We start from the raw sequence: 20,638 nt of genomic DNA, 5'->3' as shown, positions 1-20,638 counted from the left end.
TTGCGGTTCGGTTTGGACCCGCCTACATCTATGCGGCTTGGGGAAAAGTAACCGCCCGCAATGCTGTTCACGGTTTGTGTGGATAGGGTTCGCAGATGTGCGGGCGATTGCGGGCTGTTTGCGGATTAGATTTTTTTACAAAAATTTATTAGATACAATTCAATGGAGATTTCAATTTCTATACACATTCAACAAATTCAATTCCAATTTCTATACAAATTCAATAGATTCAATTCCAATTTCTATACAGATTCCAATTTCCATACAGATTCAACAGATTCCAATTCTAATTTCTATAAAGATTCCAATTTCTTTAGCAGATTTAATTCCAATTTCTATACAGATTCCAATTTCTATATAGATTCAACAGATTCCAATGCCAATTTCTATACAGATTCCAATTTCTATACGGATTCAACATAATCACAGATTCAATTCCAAAAGCACAAATTCAATTTCCACTCCTCACAGATTCAATTCCCAGAGAAAAAAAAAAAAAAAAGACAAATCTGTTTGCACATAAACATAGATTCAATCTCCACTTTTTCACAGATTTATAGCTACAAAAAAAAAAAAAAAGATTTAATTCCAAACAAACACATACATTCAATTTCCACTTCTCACAGACAGATTTGTTGCTACAAAATAAATAAATAAATAACAGATCTGATGAGATAAAAGAGTGAAGAAGACAGATCAGAGAGAGAGGTCTGATTGATATGTTGCAAAATAAATCTAAGATCGGGGGGAGAGAGAGAGACTTATTTGTGAAGTCGATTAGTACGATGAGAGAGTCGGTCGCTCGGTCGATCTTGTAAAGAGAGAGAGCCGATTGGTGCAGATGCAAAACCCAAGAGTGAGAGACTGATGAGATGGGAGAGTGAGGGAGATAGATCAGAGAGAGAGAGAACCGATATGTTGGAAAAAAAAAATCAAAGATCGGGGAGAGAGAGACTGAGACTGAAACTGAGAGAGTACTTGCGAGGTCGATCGTTGCGATGAGGTAGATCGATCGATTGATCGGTCGATCTTGCGAGGAGAGAGGGTCGATCGGTTCAAACCTGCAACCCGTAAATTAGATAAAATTCAAACCGTACCTTACCCTAATGTGTTTGCGAAACCGTCCATACATGCACAATTCGAATCGAGTGAAACAATTTGAGCGGTCAGAGATCCTATGCCCAACCCTACTTTTGATGGTAGAAGGATTCGAGCCTCCAACCTTCGGCAATGTACTGTAATGTGTACGACACCACTAAACAATAATAAATTAATTTTTATAATTATGAAGAAATTGTAATGTGTATAATACGAGTCAACAGGACACCGCTCCACGTGTCCTACATTCCCACCACGTGGCGACCTCTCAACTCTTCAGCTCCTTAATACTAGTTGGCACTTCTCCTCCATCCCCATCTTCTCTCTCTCTCTCTCTCTCTCTCCCCCTCCCTCTCCTCAACAGTTCTACATCATCTCTCTCTGTTCCTAAACTTCAAAACCCACAAATCAACCATGGGCTCAGAGACATTTCTTGAAGTCATACTAGCAATTCTGCTACCTCCTGTTGGTGTCTTCCTTCGCTATGGCTGTGGAGTAATCAATCAATCCTCTCTTATTTTTACTTAATTATCTCTTTCAATTTTTCTATTTACACAAACTTATTATAAAATTGGATACAATTAATCCACACCCATTTCATGTAAGAGAGTTTTGTCCAATTCTGTGATCGGTTTCGTGTTTTTAGACTTTTTCTTGTCTTTATAGATTGTGATGGGTTTTGGTTATTGTTGGGTTTTGATTTTTGTTGGTTGAATTTGAATTTTTGCAGGTTGAGTTTTGGATCGATTTGTTGCTGACATTGTTGGGGTACATTCCGGGAATTATATATGCAATTTATGTGTTAGTCGGATAGTAGATTTCATTTGAGTATGTAATTTAATGCATGCAGATGAAGTTTTTTAATACTATGAAAACTAGTCTCTGTTTTATATCTGATCTTCTTTTCTTTCTTTTTTTTTTTTTTTTCCTTGATATAGAATCTGAGTGTTATTTATTTGTTTCTATTTCTTTATTAGCTTAATTCTTTCTTTAGTTATATCATAGTCTTGGCTATCCATTTCATGAATGAAATATATATATATATATATATATCCATGATTAATGATTTTAAAAGTTTTACAAAAATTATAACGACTAGTAATGTTTTGTTTACCAACTCAATATTTTTAGCGTAAAAGTCAAAAAATCACAAAAAAAATTAGAAAATTAATAATTTATATCAAAAAGTCAAAGATTTTCTTTTCTCTATACTTTTGCAAATTTTTTTATAAAAAATTAAAATCATTTCAAATATAATTTTTTTTTTAATTCATATTTTAACTAAAAAAATAAATAAGTTATTAAAAAAATTTATTTCCAAACGAGGTCTTGGTGTTAAAGATATTTATTTCTTTAAATTCTTCTCTCATCTTAATTTCGAGGTTTGAAAATTTTGAGATCATGGTTTTGGTATAGATGATTAATGATTTTCAGTCTTTACTACTAATTTTCCTTATCAGCAAAAGAGATGGGCCTTATTTTAAGGGAAATTTATTAATTATTATGAAAAAATTTATGATTTTAATCATTAAAGTATGTAAAGTTTATTATGAATTTGTAATTGTTTTTTTAAAGTACCACTCATTTGTTATTTTTTCTTATTTTAACCCATTAAATCTCTTGGGGGAACCTTACTCCACTATAAATCTCTTTGGGGAACCTAACTGATTCCAATCATATTGTATTCCAAAAAAAAAAAAAAAAGAGACAATTATAATTCAATGTAATTTTTAAAAATAATTTTAAATTACTGGTAAATTAAATTTATGAATATTAATAATTAAATTTTTTAATTAATTTATGAAAACACCATTGAATTGTAATTATAAAAAAAAAAAAGAGGCAAATGTTGCCTCTTCTATTCACAATGAAACAAATTCTAGAAAAATACAGAACATTTCATAATGGGTTTTCTATTTGTAAGCTTCTCCAACTTTAGATTTGCACGTAAACCCCCAATACAGGTGTCAATTGACCCTGCTGAAATTTTGCTTTCTACCATGAATTTTTTATCGGCAATGATTGGTGGCCACAAATTCTGTGACTCAAATGGTTTGAAAATGTCAAAACGACGTCGTTTTGAGTACAAAACAATTCCGAAAATGTCAAAACGATATCGTTTTGATATTTTCGGGCCATTTAAGCCACAGAATTTGTGGCCACCAAACATTTTCTATTTTTTATACATCTAATATCTTTCATAATTTAGGCATTGTTTGTCAAGTATATATTTTAATTAAAAAATCAAAAAATTATTATAAATTATCACATCACTCTCTCTATTTATTTATTTTTATATTTTTTTATAAAACAATAAAAAATAATAAAAAATATTATTAAAATAATCTATTTCCAAACAATGTCTTAATATCAAATTTTTTCATTTGAAATTCATCGGTTTTTGTTGAGTGGCTTAGTTGAAAAGGTCACACTCTATAGAGAGAGAACGGTTGATGGTGTGATGATATTCTTATCGATATATTCTTTAGATTTAGGGGAAATTGTAAAAAAATGATATTAATATAAAATAAATATGCATTAGATTGTATAATTAAGACTTGTACATTAATCTCTGTGCAATTATTTTGTCTTTTTATTTTTTTTTTGGTTGCAATTCTTACATGGATTATCCTATTAAAACATATATTATTACATTTGACTTATTAAAATAAACTATAAAAAAATACATTATAAATAGAATTATTATGGTGAAAGAGAAAGAAGAAAAAAAAACTGTTAGAAATTGGGCGTCTATGTGGCATGACCCTTTAAACCTTTTGAACCTTATCCATGTAAGTTTGAATTATGAATTTAAAACTTATATGGATAATCACTCATGATATCTAAATCTATCACATTAACTGATATGGATAGATTAATATATATGGTTATATATCTCATATATATTTATATAATATATTGATATCAGATATAAGTTATGTGATTTTTACCCATAATCTTTTTCACAGACTCTCTCTAATTCTCTCCCATATGAGAACGATCCAATCCAGCCTCTCCCATATGAGAACGATCCGATCCAGCCTCTGTACTGTGACTTGTGCCGGTGATACTCAACTGCTGAGTTCGTTGTTCGCATTTTTTAGAAGCACGTGATTTACTCACGAGATTCTTCGTTCTATCACCTAAAGGTATGATCTGAAATACTTTTCCCACTACATTATATATTATTTTACAAAAACTTAGGAATAATTATTCTATTTTAATTTACTTTCATTCTAATGAATTAAATACTGTCTGTCAATCTAAAATTTGAATATGCACCCTATATAAAATAAGAGAGAACGATATTGTGAATTGACACTCCTGAAAGTCTACCATCAAAGTATATGTTAGTATTTTATTTATGTAATGTAAATTAATCAATTGTTCAAAAAAAAAAAATGTAAATTAAGCAAACACAAATAAAAAATACAACGACTCTTGCTTTATTATTAGGCTATTCTATAGCGAGAAAATTACCAACTATATTCTTGCTACTATGGAAGGAAGAGTAGGTGACCAAGAATAAGCCTCGTTTGGGAACAGGTTAATTTAGTAACTTTTTGACTATTTGGCTAAAAATGTAGGTAAAAAAAACTTGTATGTTTGGGATGACTTTTTGACTAATTACGAAAAGATGTGTAAAAAGTAGAGAGAAAAGAGAATTTTTGACTTTTTGGTATGAGTTATTGGTTTTTTGGCTAATTTAGTAACTTTTTGACTAATTGACTAAAAAAGTAAGTCTCCAAACGGTAGTATGCTCTTCATGTTGAATGAAGAATTTTTAAAGGATAAGTACGCTCTTCATGTTGAATTTTGAAAATAAAATGAAATGGGGATGAATTACTTAATACATATTCTGTAAATGGAAGAAAAAAAAAAAAAAAAAAACTATAGCATTAAGTAATAGTAAATTTACCTCCCTAAGAGCATCTCCAACGGTGTAGCAAATGTTTCACCAAATCTGAGTCGAAAATGGGTCATTTCCTTAATTTGATACTTCGCGCTCCAACGGTTCAACATCAAATCCATTTCATCAAATTTGCGCTGGGCAACCGGTTGGTTGACCGGCCGGTCGACCGGCCGGTCAACCGGTAACAGCAAAAAATTTTTTTTTTTTTTTTTTTTTTACCTGTTTGAACCTTTTTTTTTGAATTTTTTGAACTTTTGGTGGTCGACCGGGTGGTCGACCACCTAGGCAAATTTTTTTTTTTTTTTTTTTTTTGAATGGTTTGAACCTTTTTGTGAACTGTCTGAACTTTCTCCGGGGCGACCGGTTGGTCAACCGGATGGTCGACCCGTCCCTCTCATCCCAACGGTTAGGAACAGTGCTTTGGTGAAATGCTTCGCCTGCACTCAGTTTGGTACCATTTTTGCTGAATTCTGGATTTGATATCGATTTGGTGAAACCGTTGGAGCGTGAAAAAGTGGGTTTTTCATCAAAATTTAAATCTGATGCTGGGTTTGGTTCACCGTTGGAGATGGTCTAACAAGTCCCACTGGCATAGGTCAAGGGAGCATGTCACGTCCTGGTAAGATTTCTGTAAACAGAGTCTATCTTAGAGGAGGTCTACCAGAATGGAGGCTAATAATTAACTTTTTAAAAGACTCATAAAGATATGAGAATATTGTATGACATAGGTGAGCCTACAAGGACTGTTGACCCATCATTTAAGGTCCAATACATAATTTAAATATTAAATTTCAACATTGCTGGGCCCCAACGCTGCACTTCGGACCAACGGCATTAGAACACCTGTCAAGAGAAGAACTATTCACGTCAGCAGACAAAGATCCTGCAAAGTTATTACACCACACTTCAGCCATTAATGAGTTTCACTTCAGGATTTAATGCGATAACCCCTTCACGACGGGGCAGAGCGGCTTCACCATGAACAAAGCAAGTTAAAGTATAGACTTTCGGCCAACGTGACAGGTTGAAGCAGACAAGGAAATGATAAGCAAATGATAAAAGCAGGTTCTTAAGACAAAAAGAAGGTTAGATTATCGATCTCCATCCTCTTCCTACATCATCATCACCTTCACTTCTCTAACTTGTTCGTCGAAGGGTTCGCTGGGGGACTCCACGTTCCCCACTGAACTCTTTTTGCAGGTATTCTCTGTGGGTTTAACCCTCGGACAACGGCTTGGGAAGGGTGGATCATTCCGACCTATTCCGTTTGGAACTCGCTTTATCATCAGTTGGTGCCGTCTATGGGAAGTGTTTTTGCTCTGTGCAGCAACTGTGCTCATTGTCGCCAAAGACCCACTCTCGATAATCCCTACCCGCCACCCGCAAAGGTGGATGGTAACAACTAGATCCATGGCTTCTCAACACAATGTTACCGACCCCCGAGCCGACCCTCCTAACCCAAACAACCCACCGCAGTATTTCACAGAAACTCACCAACAGCATTAACCGCCTAGCTGAGCAAAACCAAGCCTTGATTAATGCTTTACTTCAAAGAGACCTTCCGATACCTCCTCCACCACCTCAAAACATCTCACTCAACCAAGAACGAGCCTCAAGCCATTCTATCCAACAGTCCCACCCATCCAACCTGGAAGGCTTGCGACCCCCTCCTCCAGATATGAACCCCCCACCCCGGCTCCCACACCCATCGGTCCAGGCACCCACCCTCGAGGAAGAGGCCAGTAGTGTCCAACCTCCGCTGCATTCCGGTGGCGAAGACATTCCTCTTTGGGATGCAGAACTCCGAGCCATGAAACTCCAACTTCAAGGAGTCATGCCGAACATACAAAATAAACCCTTCAACACATACAAAATAAACCCTTCAACACAGCCAACTCACCGTTTGTTGCCTCCATCAGGGTCAAACCCCTACCTCCCAAGTTCAAAATGCTCTCGATCGACTCTTTCGACGGCACAACGAACCCAGTCGACCATTTGGAGACTTACAGGATCCTCATGGTCCTTCATACATTCCCTGACGAGATCATGTGTCGGGCTTTCCCAGTAACACTTAAGGTGTCGGCTCGACTCTGGTTTAGTTAGCTACCAGCAGACTATGTCTTTACTTTCCAGCACCTAAGTGACTCCTTTCTCAGCCATTTCATTGGTGCCCAGCGCTAGCGGCGTCCGGCAACCCAACTCCTTAACATCCGTCAGTCGGAGGGAGAGTCACTATGCAGCTTCGTTACCTGCTCCAACACCGAAGCCTTGCAAGTAGCGAAAAATGACGACAAGGTCATTCTCACGGCTTTCATGGCCGGTCTACGATCATCTGATGTCCTTTTTTCTCTCTCCAAAAGCCCCCCAACCTCCATGGCGACCCTACTCTCTAAAGCCCAAAAATACATGAACGCTGAAGATTCCCTAGCCGCCCAGCAAGATCCTAAAACCAAAAACCCGACCCCCAGAGAGAAGAAAAAAGACTTTGAAACCAGAAACACCCAGTACACTTACCAAACACCTCAGTATACCGACTGACCTGCCCAAACCGACCGGTCGGTGCCTACCCGACCGCCCAGCCGATTCGAACGATACACACCCCTCAATTCCCCCATGGAACAAGTCCCGAACCAGATCCAGCGAGATTATCCCTTGAAATAGCCCCAACCGTCGCGGTCTCCTTCCAACGGGTGAGACCAGTCCAGATACTGCCGATTTCATCAGGACCACGACCATAATACCGAGGAGTGTGTTAACCTTAAAGACCAAGTCGAGGGCTTAATACGTCAGGGGCGTCTCAGTCGGTTCACGGCAGCCCACCCTCAGCAAAGGCAAATGACTGAACCTACCAGAAACAACCATCGGCGCACCCCTCCTCGATAACCCACGCAACCTAACCAAGGTCATGATCGGCCCTCACAGCAACCCCGGGCACAAGGCAACCCTGCCCCCTTGATTGGAGAGATCAGAGTTATTGCTGGCGGGCTTGCTTGTGGAGGATCTTCCCGTTCGGCTCAATGGGCAGAACTCAGAAAACTAAGGCAGGGCTCAGATAAAGAAGTTGCAACATTGGACTGCCCTTTCAAACACCCCAAGCAGTGAATGGAGCCCATCACCTTTACGGAGGCCGATTGCACAGGCATCCGTTACCCCCATGACGACCCCCTCATCATCTCTGCTTTCCTCTCCAATTACAAAGTCAGACGGGTGCCTGTCGATAACGGTAGCTCTTCAGATATCATCTTCCTCAACGCCTATCACCAGCTCAAGGTCGGGGAAGAAAGTTTGTCCCCTCTCCAAACCCTATTGGTTGGCTTCACTGGAGACCGGGTGACCTCCATAGTCTCCATCGATCTCCCCATCACCATTAGAGAATACCCACGGCAGACCACTAAGTTGCTCACTTTCCTCGTTGTTGGCTGTCCCTCTGCTTATAACATCATCCTTGGTCGCACCGCCCTTAACGCTTTTCAAGCTGTCATATTCACGTACCATCTGGCCATGAAATTTCCCACCGACCTTAGAGTCGGCACCCTGAGAGGAGAGCAAATTGTGGCTAGAGAATGCTACGTCGCTTCACTCAAAGAGGTTAAGCTGAAGGAGACCATGATCATCGAAGGACTCGACGTCAAAGACGAAGACGAATTAGTCAGAGGGGAACCAGGGGAAGAACTTGTTAAAGTCCCCATCGATCCCACCAACCAAACAAAAACAGCCAAGATCAGCAGCCAACTATCCTCTCAAGCCAAGGCCAAACTTACAGCCCTCCTGACTGAGCACAATGATGTGTTTGCCTGGACCCATTCCGACATGCCGGGTATTGATCTCTTCTTCATCACTCATCGTTTGAGCATCAGACCCCATTTTCCACCCTTCTGCCAGAAGCAACGCATTTTCCACCCAAAACGCAACACTCGTATTGTTTCTGAGGTAGATAAGCTACTGGAGGCACAGTTTGTCAAGAACGTGGACCACCTTAGATGGCTGTCAAATGTGGTCTTGGTCCGTAAAAACAATGGTAAATGGCGACTCTGCGCCGACTACTCCGATCTCAATCGAGCTTGCCCCAAAGATAGTTATCCCATTCCTCGTATAGATCTGCTTGTCGACGCCACGACCGGTCATCAAATGCTCAGTTTCATGGACGCCTTCTCTGGCTACAATCAAATTCTGATGCACCCGTCTGACCAGGAACACACCTCTTTCATCACTGACACGGGAACCTACCATTATCGAGTCATGCCATTTGGACTGAAAAATGTCGGGGCAACTTACCAATGGTTAATCAATGTCGTCTTTCATCATCAGATAGGTCGGAACATGGAAGTATACGTCGACGACATGTTTGTCAAGAGCAAACTCTTCTCTGATCATCTGGTCGACCTTTGACACCCTACGAAAGTATCAAATGAAGCTCAATCCGGGGAAATGCGCCTTCGGCATAGGATCTGGGAAGTTCTTGGGTTTCATGGTCAGTCATCAAGGTATCGAGGCCAACCCCGAAAAGATCAAGGCCCTGATAGAAATGCAGTTGCCCAGAACGGTTAAGGAGGTTCAAAGACTTACTGGCAGAGTCGCCGCCCTCAACTGCTTCATTTCCCGCACAACAGACAAGTGCCTATCCTTTTTTAAAGTTCTTCGGCAGGCTTTCGAGTGGACGACAGAATCCGAAGAGGCTTTCCAACAATTGAAGCAGTGCATGGCCAACCCCCTTTACTCTCTCAGGCACTCACGGGTGAGCCTCTTTTTCTCTACTTAGCCGTGTCGAGCACCGCAGTCAGTGCGGCCTGATGAGGATGGCTCAGTACAGCGCCCGGTTTATTACATTAGCCGGGCTTTTAGGGGAGCAGAACAGAACTACCCATTGCTGAAAAAAATGGTCTTGGCCTTGGTCACCGCCTCTAGATGACTCCGACCTTACTTTCAAGCCCACTCCATAGTGGTCCTCACTGACTAACCTTTGAAGAAGATAATGCAATAACCAAAGTTGTCCGGCAGACTTATGCAATGGTCAGTCGAGCTCAGCCAATTTGACATCTCCTACCGACCTCAAACAGCGATCAAAGGGCAGGCTGTCGCCGATTTTATCCTAAAATTCACTAATCCCACTCCAGCCACGCTCCCTTCCCCCCCCCTCCTGCGCCCAAGCAGTTCAACACTGAGGCAGAAGATCCCTACTCTTGGACCCTCAATGTTGATGGATCATCCCGCAAAGAAGGCATGGGGCTAGTCTTATCCTCACTGCCCCCAAAGGTGGCTATTTCAAGTGTGTTCTCCACTTTCTGTTTGACGCAAGCAACAATGAGGCTGAGTATGAGGCCCTGATAGCAAGTCTTCATTTAGCCAGAGACATTGGTGTGAGCCATATCCGAGTCTTCAGTGATTCCTAATTGATCGTCGGACAAATCACGGGGGAATTCAACGCCAAGGACGACATAATGTGGGCCTATCGGGATATTGCACTCCCCCTTGTTCGCCTCTTCAACACTTTTCACATCAAGCACATCCCTCGGACGGAAAACTCCAAGGCAGATGAAATAGCTCAGTTAGCTTCTACCGACTAGTCAGACCTCAGCCATGGCGTTTGCCTTGAATACCTGGCTCACCCTGCCATTTCCCCAAACCAGCAACAAGTCCACTTCCTCCAAAATGAACCAATTCCATGGGCGGCCAACATCCTCCTATTTTTGACAAATGGGGAATTGCCAGATGACAAACAGCAGGCCGCCAAAGTCAGGGCCCGGCTGTCCAACTACATTCTTATCAGCGGCCTCTTGTACAAACGTGGCTTTTCGCGCCCATACCTGAGATGCCTCAATCCTGCCCAAGCGACCTACGTGATGAGGGAAGTCCACGAGGGTGTATGTGGTAATCATTCCGGTGCCAAGTCATTAGCCCATAAAATACTTCGCACCGGTTACTTCTGGCCTACTCTCAACCAAGATGCCACTGAATTCGTGCGTAAGTGTGATAAGTGCCAACGCTTTGCCAACATCCCTCATGCTTCTCCTACAAAATTGATCACACTTTACAGTCCCTACCCATTTTCCAAATGGGGGATCGACTTAGTTGGCCCATTGCCGACCGGTTGAGGCCAAACCAAGTTTGCAATCGTCGCCATTGATTACTTCACTAAATGGGTGGAGGCGGAACCCCTCGCCACAATTACCGAGCGGAACACGACCAAATTCATCTGGTAGTCGATTGTATGTCGATTTGGCATCCCTCAAGCCATCCTCTCCGACAACGACAAGCAATTCGACAATGCCAAGTTCAAGAAATTTTGTGCAGAACTTCAAATCCGGCCGTGTTTCTTTTCTCCAGGTCATCCCCAAGCCAATGACCAAGTTGAGGTTACCAACCATTCTTTTCTGAATATCATCAAACCTAAGTTGGAAGCAGCTAAGGGACTTTGGGCTGAGGAATTACCAAACGTACTTTGGGCCTACCGCACTACAGCTAGAACCCCCACTGGAGAGACCCCCTTTTGCTTAACATACAGCGCTGAGGCGGTCATCCCAATGGAAATCGACCTGCCTACCCCAAGGGTTTTGCACCTGAGTCCAGAACTAACCAAAGACTTGCGTCGAGTTGACTTAGACTTGATTGAAGAGCTCCGAGAGACAACTGCTGTCAGACAAGCCTCATATCAACAAAAAATGAGAACACACTATAATCGCAAGGTTCAACCGAAGGAGTTCGCAGTCAGGGACCTAGTCTTGTGCGAGGCAACTCTCGCCACCAAAAATCCAGCCGAGGGCAAGCTCGCCGCCAAATGGGAAGGACATTACGTCGTTAAGGCCAGACCTCGCCCAGGCACTTACCGACTCCAAGATATAGAAGGCCGAGACCTCCCTCACCCGTAGAACGCCAAACACTTGAAGCGTTATTTTCAGTAACTACCATGTCCTATTTTTGTACTGATCAATTGTAGTATGACGATCTGCACATTTGGTTACTTTTGTCATTTCCATACATGATGTAAATATCTGATCAATAGGCTACGCCTTAAATGACAATGACTTTGCATCTCCATTATCTGCGTTGTGTTTCAATAATGACTTGTTAAGACTGAGTTAATTAAAGTCTCAGCCAGACTAAGCACCAACGGCTCAGCCAGACTGAGTTCATTAAATGCCTCAGCCAGACTGAGCACGTAGGGTTCAGTCAGACTGAGTTAATTAAAGCCTCAGCCAGACTGAGCACCAACGACTCAGCCAGACTGAGTTCATTAAAAGCCTCAGCCAGACTGAGCATGCAGGGCTCAGCCAGACTGAGCACGCAGGGCTCAACCAAACTGAGTTAATTAAAGCCTCAATCAGACTGAGCACCAATGGCTTAGCCAGACTGCGTTCATTAAAAGCCTTAGCCAGACTGAGCACGCAGGGCTCAGCCAGACTGCGTTCATTAAAAGCCTCGGCCAGACTAAGCACGTAGGGCTCAGCCAGACTGAGTTAATTGAAGCCTCAGCCAGACTGAGCACGCAGGGCTCAGCCAGACTGAGTTCATTAAAAACCTCAGCCAAACTGAGCACCAAGCACTCGGCCAAACTGAGTTAGTTAAAGTCCCAATCAAACTACGCACGAATCAAGAGTTCGGCCTTCATGGTACATTTCATGAGTTAGTTGTAGTTTCAACTGCACATTGTTAATACTTTTAACATTTTAATTCATTTAAAATCCAGGTCTACAGTCCTCCAAGCCAATATTTCATTTTTAATAGTTTTAACATTTTCATGTCTGCCCATCCTTAACATTCTTACTTCATACTTTTACCATAAGTTCACTCGGTTAGCCATTTTTAAACTTTTTACGTCACAACTTATCACCCATTCTCATTATTCTCAAAAGAAATAAGGACAACAATCATACACAAGTACAACTCATTATTTTAGTTACAAGCTCACACATACTTCACTACATAAATTACAAAAACAAAAACAAACAAAACAAAAAATACACACAACGTTTTTACATCAGTCAATCTTCCTCACTAGAGGCCAGGTCTTCCTCCTCAACCCCCTCGTCCAGGGGGGTCTGGGCAACGTCGTCTTCATCTATTTTTACATTGCTGAAGTCCAAGTCTGGAAATAGCTCTTCCGCTTTGCGTTTAAAGGTCTTCCAGCCGCTGTCCCAGAACTCAGCAATCTCATGCTTGAAGAAGTCCGACCGCTGGAAGCTCTGGATCACCTCCCCTTCACTCCTTCCTCCAGTTGCCGCCCCCAACAGCCCAGCCCCCCTTCACCCTTCTTTTCCAAGCTGCTAGTGACAGCAGCATCAATGGCCATCTGGAAGTCGGTAGACCCCTTAAACTGCTCTACAGCCGCCATGCACAAGTCGGGGTACGCCGCCCTCTCAGACGCCAACTTGGCCCTCTCCTCTGCCAAGGCCTTCTCCAACTCGGCCCTCTTTGACGCCGACTTGGCCCTCTCCTCCGCCAGGGCCCTCTCCAATTCTGCAATCTGACCGTCGGCCTCTTCCTTCTCCTTGACTGCCTGGTCGCGCAGCACTTCGCAGTTGGTCATGGCCTCCTCCCACCTCTCGTTAGCAGTGGTGCAGGCCTTCTGGGCCAGCTCTAGTTGTCTCTTCTTGCTTGCCAGCTGGAACTCCAGCAATACCACCTTACGGCGTTCCGCTTCCAACTCTAACTTGGTTGCGAGGAGCTCAGCACCAGCACGATCTGCTGCATGGCCCTGCACCACTGCCAACATTTCCATTTTCTTCGCTCTTTGCGCACATTCCAGTGCCTTCGCGCTTGCCCTCTAAGCGGCTTTCTTCCAGCCCGCTGTCTCCTCCAATAATTTTTCGAATTTCCAATTCACTCCTTCTAGTTGAACCCTCAACGGCTCTATTTCCATCTTTGCACGGGCTACTTTATTGAACAGAGTCGCCGCCAAGGTCGCTGCCTCTATCTGGGCCTAGCACAACCCTCTCAGGAGGTTGGCCTCCCCCAACTAGCCCATTGACCGCACGACAGCGTCCTCTAACACTCTAATTAGGCGGTCGGCCGCCGCCCTGGCTTTTCCCCTTTCCTCCATGGAGCGCCCCGCCAACGCTCGCGCATGGTACAATACGGTCGACAGCGCGACACCTATCCCTGGCGTACTGGCCCCGGTCTTCTCTCCCATGGGGCTAGAGGTTCCTTCTAGTTCAGGCATTACTACCACCACTTGGGCACTCGGGCTCACGTGTTCTTTCAACACTTGGGCGCTTGGCCCCTTGTCTTCTTTCGCCACCTGGGCAGTCTCCAAGTTTTCTTCAACCACTTGGGAGTGGGACTGATCTCCCTTTCTAGAGCTACCCCCACCCCTCCCTCATCCACTTTCTCTAGCATAAGGGCATCATCACCCCTAACCTTCATCTTCTTCATGACAGGGGCGCTTTTTCTCCCATCGACAGTCGCCCTCCTCTTTTTTGGCTTCTTCAGCATTGCCTTCACTTCCTGCCTGCCCCTCTCCTTCAACGCGTCTACTGGTGGTGGCAATGGGGCAAAACTAGCTAAGTCTTTGTCGCCCAATGGTTTGGGACGCGGTCGGACCAGCTCCCTCATCACCAGTTTAGGGGCAAGCCCCAACTGTATCTCCTTATACTTTTCGGCTCTGGCAAAAGTCTCCCACTCCTTCGCCGCCTCCGCCTTTCGCCTCACCTCCACCTCCACCTCCTCCACGAAAGGGTCTCCTTCAATCGGTTGCGGTCCTAGCCCCAAGGCATATAAGGACGAAGGGCGAACTAGATCGTCTCATCTGACACCCTCTTTCTCCCTCCACTCCTTCACCTGTTTGACCCTCTCTTCTGCCTCCACCCCCAACTTTGGCTCCACCAACTTTGTGGGGACCTTCCATATCATCCGCACCCCTTCCGGCCTATTCGCTGATACGAAAAACCACCTCTGCCTCCACCCCTTTACAGACAATGGCAGCCCCGCCACTAAACCCCTACCCGTTACCACCTGCAAAGTCACCCAAGTCTCTTGCTGACCGAATGTTTTGTAGCATGAAAAGAACTCTTCGACTGTCATCGCCGATCCGTCGATCACCCGTGGCCACGAGATCGCACAGGCCATTACAATTTTCCATGCATTGGGCATCAGTTACCCCGGCGCCGCCTCCAGTCGATTAAGTATCTCTGCTACTAACTCGGGGATAAGCAACCTCGGCCCCGCCCGCAACGCTTCTTCGTACAGTGCGAACTTTACCGCCCGCATATCTGACGCCCTCTCCTTAGAAGTGGGCACCCTCAACTCTATCTCTGCCGAAATTTGGTACTTCCTTCGTACCTCTTCCAATTCCTCCGCTGTGAATATGGATCTGTCTAGTTTGGTGTGCCAGTGGTCCGACTCTACTTGGCTTATAGGCCTAGCGGCCACGATCATTGTCGTCGTCGTCGGAGGGCCCCGCACGACCTGACCAACCCCCTCCCTCCCTCCGCTCCACCTGATATTGTTCCGCCAAGTCCACTGCATCGTCATTACCCAACGAATCAAGCCTTGCGGCAGACATGCCCTTTTCGGCCATCTCTCCTACGTGCTTACGTATTGCTTCGGACGCTGGCACAAGGAAGTTCGCAAAGAGCTGCAAAAGTATATCACTCGACACAAATGAGTTTACTTTTGGGACGTTTTGGTTTTTTGCGAAAAAATAGGTAAAGCGGATAACCCCAAACGCCCAAGGCTTGCCTGTATTCCAAGGGTCAAGATTAAATTTTGCCAGTTTGAAAATTTTCAAAAAAATTTCAAAATCGCCTTTTCAACGCCTTATATTAACCTATCCCTTTGTTTCTTGCCCAACGCCTAACCTCCCCCCTCACGGGATTCTGCCACGTGTACGACCACGATCCACTGCCCCCTTCTTCTACCATGTCTTTTCCATTTCATATCACCACGTGCCCCACCACTCCTCGAGCCCCGCACACCACCACTTCTCCTTCCCACTCGGTCACCCTTTGCGGTCAGCCCTCTTCTCAGTCGACCTTCTCACTCGGTCACCCTTCGCGGTCGGCGCTCCTCCCAACCGGCCTTCCTGCTTGGTCACCCTTCGCGGTTGGCCATCCTCGCAGCCGGCCTTCCTGCTCAGTCACCCTTCGCGGTCGGCCGTCCTCCCAGTCGACCTTCCTGCTCGGTCACTCTTCGCGGTCGGCCGTCCTCGTAGTCGGCCTTCCCACTCGATCACCGTTCGCGATCGGCCGTCCTCGCAGCTGACCTTCCCACTCGGTCACCCTTCGCGGTCGGCCCTCCTCGTAGTCGGCCTTTTCCCTCGGTCACAACCCCTGTCTTCTTCTTTATTCCTTTCGTTGGGCTGAAGCTGCACTCGGGAATGGGGGACTACTAACATAGGTGGGCCTACAAGGACTGTTGACCCACCACTTAGGGCTCAATACATAATTCAAACAATAAAGCCCAACATTGCTGGGGCCCAACACTGCACCTAGGACCAACGGCATCAGAACACCTGTCAAGAAAAGAACCATCCACGTCAGCAGACAAAGATCCTGCAAAGTTATTACACCACACATCAGCCATTAATGAGTTTCACTTCAGTATTTAATGGATAACCCCTTTACGACGGGACAGAACGGCTTCACCATGAACAAGACAAGCTAAAGCATAGACTTTCGGCCAACGTGACAAGTCGGAGCAGACAAAGAATTGATGAGCAAATGATATAATCAGGTTCTTAAGACAAAAAAAAGGTTAGGTTATCGATCTCCATCCTCTTTCTACATCACCATCACCTTCACTTCTCTAACTTGCTCGTCGAAGGGTTCGTTGGGGGACTCGTCGTTCCCCGCTGAACTCTTTTTGCAGGTATTCTCTGTGGGTTCAACCCTCGGACAACGGCTTGGGAAGCGTGGATCATTCCGACCCGTTCCATCTGGAACTCGCTGTATCATCACTGTACATAATTCTAAAGGTGTATAGAATATTTTACAATAGTTTCTAAAGAGTTCTATGAAGATTCCACACATCTCATTTAATAATGTATTCTAGATTGTTTTTAAAAGACCAAGGGTGCTTATTAAAGGAGTGAGGGCTCATTTGCAAATTGTATACCTTTTACAAATTGTATACAATACTTTTACGTCAACGATTTTCAAATTGACGCACAATTAAAAAATCTAGATTATTATGAATGATATATATATGTGTGTGTGTGTGTATGTCACAATATATATATATATATATATATGATTTAATAATTCTATTAAATCATTATACATATAATCACATTAACAATAACTATTTGATTTGATTGAATTTTGAATTTGGTAGCCAAGATCTTACGATTCTTTAAAAATGCATAATTATACATTTTCAAAGACAGTATATATTCAAACAGAACTTCCAAATTCAAGCTCGATATACACAATACATATCCAAAGCAATAGATAAGTTTCATTTTTTTGTCAATCTTACATGAATTCACATTCAGTTCAGAATTATTTTGTAATTATAAACGAATAAAAGTCAATATCAAATTGTTGACTTTTTTGACTTTCGAAAGTTAATTGTATAATTTTAAGCATGCCAACAAGGATCAATAAGTCCTCATAGAATTTATAATTGCCAACCAATTATCAGACGATTATGTTGAAGTTCTTTCAGCCTCAATGGAGAGAACTTTTACTGATGGCTTGTTTTAGGAGAATATTTATAAGAAATAACAAGTACAAAACAATTCAGAAACTGAATTTCATTAAATAAATAGGAACTTACAATGAAATGACCCAGCCTTGAGAAGGTTTACAGCAATGACTACTTAAAACTACTCCTTGGAAATGAAGTGCAGTACAAGAATTGAAGTGCTGAAAATGTAAAAAACTGGAAATGTAAAAACTGGAAGGAAATACGAAACAAATAAACTGATTTCTAGATCTGAGTTGGGTCCTCAATTTGGGCCCTTCTCTGCTATTTATACTCTTTAAGGGTAACCATCGAAGTGGGCTTCCAACCGTCGAAATGTTCTCCCATGATTGCTAATCATGCTCTCGCACAGTCAGTCCCACTACGTCATTCTTACAGTCAGGCTTCCCTCCTGATTTTGAATTCAAATTTATGAGTAACCATTAGGCCATGTCATCTTGTGTCTTTTAGCTATTTCAGCGTTATGCAGATCCATTATAACTAATATGATCTACCACGTGTCTGTCTTTGACTGGAGACTTGTATTAATTCCCCAAATTGCCCTTCATGTACCATGTGTCAAGTTGCGATTAGCTTTTACAAAATATGTAGCCAACATTACCCCCCACACTAATATACCTAATACTTGGTGATATTAGTGGACTCAATGCACTTTGTCCACGTATTAGGACATACATGGACTTTGCATCTTCTTAGAAATGCAACCGTTTTCCATCAATGAAGCACTTGATCTGCATTAATTTATTTCCTGTGCTTGAACATTTTCCACTATCTAAGTATTCGAAATGGTTGATACAGTTCCCATGGCCAAACAAACCATTTTTTTCATCGATCGTACATACGAAGAGGTATTAGACAATGATGTTCGTCCTTGAAAGATCCTTCATGCATTTATTGGCCACGCTTATCTGCCTCTATTTATTCAAGTCATAGATGCTTTCGCAAAATATCAACCTTTGGACCAAGAATCTGCCAACTACAAACCTTTGGACCAAGAGCTTGCAAAAATGAATCTTGGAAGCTCATTCTCTACCTCCAAACTTTTTGCATGGGATAAAGCTACCTCCTCTTCCTCTAACAACACTTTTAACAGCACTGGCTGGGGAACTTGGCATATACCCACTCAACCTCAAATAAGGGAGCAAATTTACCATCGATTCCTTGAATTTGATGACCCCATTGCAATCCATCCCTCCATGCGCAGCTCCGTAGTATATCCACATGTCTCCCTCGACAGCCTTCGCAACCTAGAGGACAACCTACTTTCGACATGGTATACTTCCACTTTATCGTCCAAAATAGTGCAAAGGACTCTCCACCCTGTTGAAGCCTTGGGAATCAGTCCTGCACTCTTAGCCAAAAAAGAAAAACTTTCCTCTTTTGATTGGCTAGAATGTGTGAACAGGCCTGAATTTCCACTTTCATTTGTAGGGGACCCAACTGTTCCTTCCCTGCCCTCCAATCCTAGCTAGATTGAAGAACTCAAAATCACCTTTTTCGAGAGCCAGTATTTTGCTCCCTACCAAGCTCCAGTTCCTCCTACTCCTTACCAACAATACAGAGCCCAGACTCTACTTGTTGCTTTCTCTCATTTATCCTTTAAGGTTCTTTGAGATGATGTACCTCACAAGAATTTACTATGGTCCTATGATATCCTCTCTCGAAGCCACATCCTTAACCCTGTGGCCTAGGTAGAGCTTTATGCTTTCTTGGATCAACTTCCCCTTCTACTCAATGGGCACACAAATGTTTTCATTACCAGTGGGTTGCTGGAGGAAACCTCTGCCACTCGTATTCAAATTCAATATGAGGCAGAGAATCTTCTTGAAGAATATGAAAACTTCAAGAACCTAGACTTATAGTTTGGAGAAGATGCCACTATGGATAAAACACGTGGGGAATGAGAAATAGATGAAACATAAAAAGTTCTCAAACAAATAGAATTTGAAATGAAGGCCTTACAACTTTTCCTCCAATTAAGGGCCCACTAGTTAGATAGACCAAATTTGGATATGATAGAAAATAGGTTAGAAAAAGAGTATGTATTTATTAAATTTTGCTGGACAAAGTTCCATGATCTTATGACTTTGTCCATTCCTTACTTTTATGAAATTGAGAATGTAACCAAATAGGTGTTCCCAATGTAAATATTGCATATCAATAAAACTGAGCTCTTCACACATCATCTGTCATGATCTGGTTTCATATTCCAATTGTATGATCGATTGCATAGTGAATATGGCTTTATGCCTTACTCTATCTGTGTAATCTGTGAATAACAGCTTCGAAGGAACCAACTTACTTTGATACTTGGCTTTATGTGCTTCGAATCATGGATTTTCTCATAGGAGCGTCCATATTTGACTTAAGGTTTTCATGTTCCAATCATCTGGTTAGCCTAACCTGTACAAATCACAGCTTCGAATTGACCAATCTTGCTTTGAAATGCTTACTTATTTCAGAATTCACAACTCTAAACAAGATAAGCATTCCAAAGACTCTTTCGAAGGACATTACTTTGCAAAGACAATCTAGGAGTATGCTTATAAAGCCTTTGAAAAAAACAAACCTTTAACTATAATTTTGTTTAAGGCATAAAATGGTTTCAAAGCCAACTATAGGTTTTCGAAGCTGAACTGAGTCTTTGAAATAAATTTCCCTCCCAAACTTACTCTTTGAAAAAGAGTGTGGCTTGGGACCCCTTATGTTAAAGTCTTAATTCCGCGTGAGTCAAAAATCCATCAAATAATTTATTTTGGGTTCGCTTGACCCGTTAGGCTGATTGGGTACTTTGGACAAAAAGGTTTAAAACCCCTTCTTCTCACATTTTTAACCTACTCACTTGTCCAAAAACAAACCCTTTCGCTCCTGTTGCTCTTGACTGCAATTTTCTACTCTTTTTATACTCAAACTCTTTACGTCCCTTTCTTCCTTTTACCAATGGCTTCTTCCTCTTTGAAAGTACCAGTTGTTGAGCGTGTGAGCCCG

The sequence above is a fragment of the Camellia sinensis genome, chromosome 1, assembly GCF_055761805.1.
Source record: "Camellia sinensis isolate YWXY chromosome 1, ASM5576180v1, whole genome shotgun sequence".
Taxonomy (NCBI): domain Eukaryota; kingdom Viridiplantae; phylum Streptophyta; class Magnoliopsida; order Ericales; family Theaceae; genus Camellia; species Camellia sinensis.
Note: the sequence above shows the minus strand (reverse complement) of the source record.